This window comes from Sinohyriopsis cumingii, chromosome 15 (assembly GCF_028554795.1).
Source record: "Sinohyriopsis cumingii isolate HCF-2022 chromosome 15, ASM2855479v2, whole genome shotgun sequence".
NCBI lineage: Eukaryota > Metazoa > Mollusca > Bivalvia > Unionida > Unionidae > Sinohyriopsis > Sinohyriopsis cumingii.
Window position 1 is genome coordinate 95287742 of NC_142975.1, and position 7077 is coordinate 95294818.

The 7077-nt window shown below is 35.2% G+C and overlaps 1 pseudogene; it reads left to right on the top strand.

The window, feature by feature from the left end:
* Positions 1 to 644: 644 nt before the first annotated feature.
* On the top strand, positions 645 to 2010 carry LOC149782348 (uncharacterized; annotated as a pseudogene).
* Positions 2011 to 7077: the final 5067 nt, after the last annotated feature.

Here is a 7077-nt window from a genome sequence, read left to right on the forward strand (position 1 = left end):
TAAAATATACAGTATAGTCAAACGCTGTATTATCGCGGGCTCTATATTATAGCGGCAAACGGGACTTCCAGATTAATTTTGCACACGCGACGCCTAGCGGCTGTTTACCTTAGTAAAGTTGCAGAAAAGAGGTTATGCAGATCGGTTAGAACACAATTTCATCAAAATGTCAACATTTTTGGTAGCATACTTTGAAAAACCCGGAAACGCACTATCTGTTAAGGTGCATGCCATTTCATGGATCACTATATACAAAAGTACTATAGAAATTGTAATATCTACATCGGTCTTAAATACTAAATATACTAAATGTGTCGTCTGCACATATACCGGTGTTGACGTAGAAGCCATATCAAGGCCGCGAATGGAATTAGATTCTAGGGTAGCCAATAAGGACCAAAATGGACAAAACGTAAACAATGATCGTGCGCATCATACATAAATATGAACTTATTAATACTTAACTGTTTCCATTTGTTATTTTTAAATAATAATAATAGCAACACATTTCTTAGTTAGTATTCATACCTTAATATATATATATATATATATATATATATATATATATATATATATATATATATATATACACACACATATTATCATCACAGACTTATATTATTTCTGTCTTTCATAATCAACTTATGAAGGAAGCAAGTAGGCAGTATACTTATACAGATTTACATAGAGCTTTTAATGCAACTCTTGCAGGCATGTCTGTTCATCATGCAGCTAGGCAGCTTGGTGTTCCTGAGTCAACCTTGAGAGATAGGATATGAGGACATGTATCCCTTCATGCCAAGCCCGGTCCAGAGAGAATCTTCAGTGATAATGAAGAACATCAACTGGTAGATCATCTCTGATATCGGAAATGGATATACAAAGGCAAATGTTCAGTACTTTGCAGCAGACTATGCAGTGTCTTGTGGAAAAAAAGATCCAAGAGAACGACCATTGAGTGATTGCTGGTTTTTGGGGATTATGTGCAGGTGGCCAGATTTAAAACATGCAAAGCCACAGAAACTATATATCATGCAAGCAAAATGTGCTTCAAGGGATGTACTAAACCGCTATTATAAGGAGATATCAACCATCCTTACAGTCAACAATTTAAGACAAAGGCCAGCTGAAATATTTAATATTGATGAAACTGGAATCAATACTGTGCATTCACCTCCAAGAGTTGTATGTGGCAAGGATACTCAAAAAAAGAAAGCACAAAGTGTAACCATCACTGGGTGTGGCAATGCGCTTGGAAACTACATCCCACCATACTTTGTCTTCCCTGGGATGAAGTGGAATACTCAGTTGTTAGACGGTGCTCCTCTAGGATCTGTTGGTGAGGTGTCAGATAGTGGTTGGTCAAACTCAACCATATTTCATAATTACATCACCAAACACTTTGCAAAGCATAATGGAACAGCTGATGGAAATAACTCACAGCCCACCCTCATACTGTATGATGGTCATAAATCACATATATCTTTAACACTTCTAGACTGGGCAAATAAAAACAATATCATTCTTTTTGTACTGCCACATCATACAAGCTATATGACCCAGCCTCTGGACATTGGTATTTTTGGACCCTTCAAATCAATGTACAACAGTGAATGTCAGCTATTCCTGCAGAAGAACCCAGGTCATCAAGTAACAAGATATGACATTGCACAACTTATTTGCAAACCTTACTTGAAGGCAATGTCTCTTGAAAATTTAATATCTGTTTTTGGTAAATCGGGAATTTATCCATTCTCAAATAAGAATTTTTGTTATTCCCAGTTAACAAAATCAACCATTTACCATGTAGAGAATGATGCCAGTCACGGTGAAGAACAAATTACAGAAACCTCTCAAGCAGCAACTCAGGATTACGATAACGATGTTGTTATGAATGCCAAAACGTCAGAGAAAGATGAAGACATACATGATTTCTTTAAGAAGAGAAAAATTAGAAAAATTGCCCAAAAGCACCAAACAAAATTTTGTTACACAGTTCCTTACTGGTAGCCTAGCAAAGAAGAAGAATGTCAACAGCATGCAACACTCATCAGTTTCAAAACCTTACAGAGAAGCACCAATTGTTCTAGACAATTCCACAAGTTTCACTGTCAGGAAATCATCTGTCTCAACTGTGAAGTCAGCAAGTACAGAAATAATGAATATCAGAATAGTACCTATTTTCTCAAAGAAATCTTGTACTACAGCCAAAACATCACCTATGATTACAATCCCTTCTTCTCCTCAACCTGGTCCTACTGCTTATTATGTAGACGATGATGATGAAAACATATTTGAGGACAGTCAAGACACCTTATCCGTATCAGAGGATGAATCTTCAAATTGTTGTGTATGTCACAAGCATCAGCACTTAGAGGTTGTGTTAATCTTGTGATTGTTAAATGGGCACAGTGTGACAATTGCCAACATTGGACACACCTTTCATTTTGTTGTTCAACATCAGTTGTTAGGCGACATAGATCATTTCTTTGCCAATACTGCATTTAAAATTCATAGATATTTCATTTTTTTAAACAATTTGTTGCGTTTCATTCATGGATTTCAAGTTTAATTACATTTGTGTATTCCATTTAATCAATGGATCATTTTATTTATGTGGAATCTTCAGCCAATGCAAGTGTGGACATTCATTCTTATAGGTAAGTTCAAATTTACGTTTATTATATGTGTGTGCTACCATACCCAAGTTATGGAAATACCGCGATAATATAGAGTTGTTCCCCCGTGGTAATTGAATCTGGGTCATCAACTATATTTGATTCTATGTACATTTACGGGCTTCGATTGACACAGAACTTTTATAGGAATAGATATAGGGAAAGTCACAGAAACTCCACATAATGTAACCATGCAGTAACAACAAAACGGTTTTAATATATACAAATAACAACATTATGTACCGCGATAATACACCGTTCCGGGCTACTTGAACATGCTTGGAAATTGTTGGATTGGTGTTGTTGTTGTTGCTGTAGGGTTTAACGACATTTTTCAGCACAACATAAGCTATACATGGCGGCCTGTATATTTGGTGGAGGAAGAACCCTGAAAAACACCGGGAAGAACCACCGACCCACGAGAAGCTAATGGCAGGCTTTCTCACGTACCAACGTTAGGCGAGCCCGAGACGAAATTGCTGGAAAATGTATACCAAGTTAATGAGTCAGTGAAACTGGACACTGTCTTGAAAATAAACCAAATGAGTTTCTGTATGCTATATCGTCTGAAGTATAAGTCATTGTTATATATATATATATATATATATATATATATATATATATATATATATATATATATATATATATATATATATATATCGTTACAGAAAGTGACACATCTGATGATTATATATCAATGTCATTGTTAGATATATCATCATGTGGAATGAAACGTCTAATGTGTACACATATCAAAGTCACTGTTAGATATATCATCACATGGAGTGTCATATCTAATGTGTATACATAAAAGGCACTGTTAGATATATAATTACATGGAGTGTCACATCTAATGTGTATACATCAAAGGCACTGTTAGATATATCATTACAAGGAGTGTCACATCTAATGTGTATACATCAAAGGCACTGTTAGATATATCATTACATGGAGTGTCACATCTAATGTGTATACATCAAAGGCACTGTTAGATATATCATTACATGGATTGTCACATCTAATGTGTATACATAAAAGGCACTGTTAGATATATCATTACATGGAGTGTCACATCTAATGTGTATACATAAAAGGCACTGTTAGATATATCATTACATGGAGTGTCACATCTAATGTGTATACATCAAAGGCACTGTTAGATATATCATTACATGGAGTGTCACATCTAATGTGTATACATAAAAGGCACTGTTAGATATATCATTACATGGAGTGTCACATCTAATGTGTATACATCAAAGGCACTGTTAGATATATCATTACATGGAGTGTCAAGTCTAATGTGTATACATCAAAGGCAATGTTAGATATATCATTACATGGAGTGTCACATTTAATGTGTCTACATCAAAGGCACTGTTAGATATATCATTACATGGAGTGTCACATTTAAAGTGTGTACATCAAAGGTACTGTTAGATATATCATTACATCGAGTGTCACATCTAATGTGTATACGTCAAAAACACTGTTCGATATATCATTACATGGAGTGTCACAGCTAATGTGTATACATCAAAAGCACTATTAGATATATCATTGCAGGGATTGATACATCCGATGAGTAAGGTATTCAAATTGCTAATTTAAAGCAAATTACAGGCGAAAGATTATATTAGAAGAAACATAATATTATGTTATTCAACGGTGCGAGTTAAATCACATTTAAATTTATGAATAACATTCCAACATATGGTAAATTGTAAACCTGTTTCAGCTAGCATATGTTTGACGAGTGAACTACTTTGGTATGATGTACAGGTTTAACATCACACACACACCGATTAACATGACGGATATATTGGTTTCTTTCATGCAAACCTTCAAGCTTTGAAAATATGCTCAACTCAATAAACATTAATCTGATTGAATATCAATGATTCTTAAAATAAATGTTTCTTTTGACCTTATGGGTATTGTCATGGCTTTTAGCACTGTATTTCTTGTGTGAAATAATTTGAAGATTCCTCTTACTAAGAGCAAATTTTAATTTGTGTGTGTTATACAGTTACGCTTGTGCTTAATAGTGCAAAATGCTAATAAATGTAAAAGAGCAATCTCTTTAAATGGCATGGAAACTGTAACTTGATGAATATATTGCACTTTTTATGGCTGATCAGTCTTATGAACTGAAATACTGTTGCAATCCCACAATCGTTTCATTCTTATATGGTGTGTTTATCTATAATATGAAGCATGGAAGGACGTGGTGTTCGTTTATATCATCATTTACAAACACTACATGGGATTTCACACTTAAACAGGAAACAAAATCATCAACAAGTATTTTGATTTATTAACTCAACAACTTAACAGCTTAATCATGCAATCATGACTAATATTCCTAGTTATGAAAGTTTGTACATACAGAATATGGTATGGTTCTACGTTGGTAAGTTGCGTAAGGATGACATAATTCAGATCAACTTTGGGGGACTGGAAGCCCTATTTAGCTTACCATTTACATAGGAGCTTTACTAACCTTTGTGTTTTGCATGCAACTGAAATGAGTAGTTTCCCTTTCCACACTATCGATTAAGGAGTTTCACAATCGATTATCGTGTTGGTTTGCTCAACCAAATGAAGATGGATTACAATCGATAATCTGAGCAGCACTGCCTTGTGCTTCCTTTGTTTACTGTACTTGCACATGTTTTCATTCCGGTACTTTCTGTCTATATGTTTGAATCATTTGTCACAGTGTTACCTGTTTGTGAAGAACGTAGTCCGCAGGCAACATAAAGATGTTAAATTAGTGAATTTATTAGGTTAGTGTTTGATTGTCATTTGCAGATGCCAGAAACACAATTTAACATTTCCGAATTCATTAGGTTTGGATCGGATTGCCTTTTATAGAAACACTCTCATACATTTTTGAACTCCATTATTAGGTTTATGACTAAATTTAATGACTATATTTAAATTATTTCAATTGTCTGTTCAGTTATAAAATGGCTATGTTGCAAAAGGTCTATGGTTTATCAGATTAATACGATATTAAATGACGACGGTCTGACTATCTGTACAATTAGGATAAAAAGTGGAGCTTCCAATATATCTAACAATTCTTTCGCACAATAAATATAACGAACATAAAAGCAATTTTATATTTCATCTACCTCTGCAGCTTCCACAGAAAACGTGTGCGTTGTTATGAAGTTAATTCGGACTTTACAAGTACCTTGGCTATCTTTTAATAGAGAGCTTATGTTTATAGATTCTCCGGTGGCAACATGGGGTAAACAAAATTGGGTATTTTTACTAATTTTAGACAAAAGAAATTACTGTACTCGAAAACGAAACTCGCCATGGCGTAATGCACGAAGATTAGGTGAACCTAATTCCGTGACAGTACAAATGTTTGTTCGAAGCCGTCTGTGATATCTTCTTTTGCAGTCCTTCGAGAATGTAACGTATATTTCGCACGTTTGTATACGATCGGCTAGAACACTATTTACCAGTCCCATATGCTCTTGAAGTGTTTACTGTCTGGCTATACGCTGCTATGGTATCAATGGCAACTATTATCATAAGTATTTAAACTGTATCGCCCACTCTAGTTCGTTGCCTAGACATTGCTTGTTCACTCAAGTCGATTGTGTGGGAACTATATTAGTCCTGAGTGACTAACATACTCTGAAACTCTTCCCGTGTGTTGTCAATATCATAATATTCCAGAGAATGTTTGCCACACATGCGAGTCAGCGCTTCGAAATATCGTTAACACGCTGCAGTTGTCTCTGATCACATTTCGAACTTGTGTATATCGTTATGTGACAATAATCACGTCCCTATTTTGCTGACAGCCGCGTGAAAGTATGTCCGTATCGTAGTCTGAGTATTCTCGCATTACAAATCATGAACGAACAGATTATATGCAAACAGATCATGGTCTTCAATGATAAGGGGCTTCTTTGATTTTGGAAAACATATCAACTGTATAAAATAGGCTTGTCGACGACGCACTCGCATATATAAAGTCAAGTAGTTCATCATAGCATGGATGATTGTATTTCAATGTCGCATTCACATAAAAACGATCCCCCATTAATCATCGCATCCGATTTAAAAAGTGTATTTCCTGCATGAAGCAAGGTTAATGTTTGACGCGCAAACATACTTTAGTGCGTGTTTCAGTGTTTTGTTAGCCTGGGTTGTGTCTGCGCAGATGTTAACGGCGGTAAAATTTTATTTTTCTTGCCGCCTTATTACCTGTTGTTGTATAGTACATTATAACTTCAGGCATTTTGCGATGCCCATGAAAACACTCCTTACAAATCAAACGCGTGTTCAAACACGAAATGTTAGATTTCCGTTCTGTGTTGGTGTTCGCGTTCTTATGACATTGCGGATTTTAACAAATAAATTGTCATCGTAT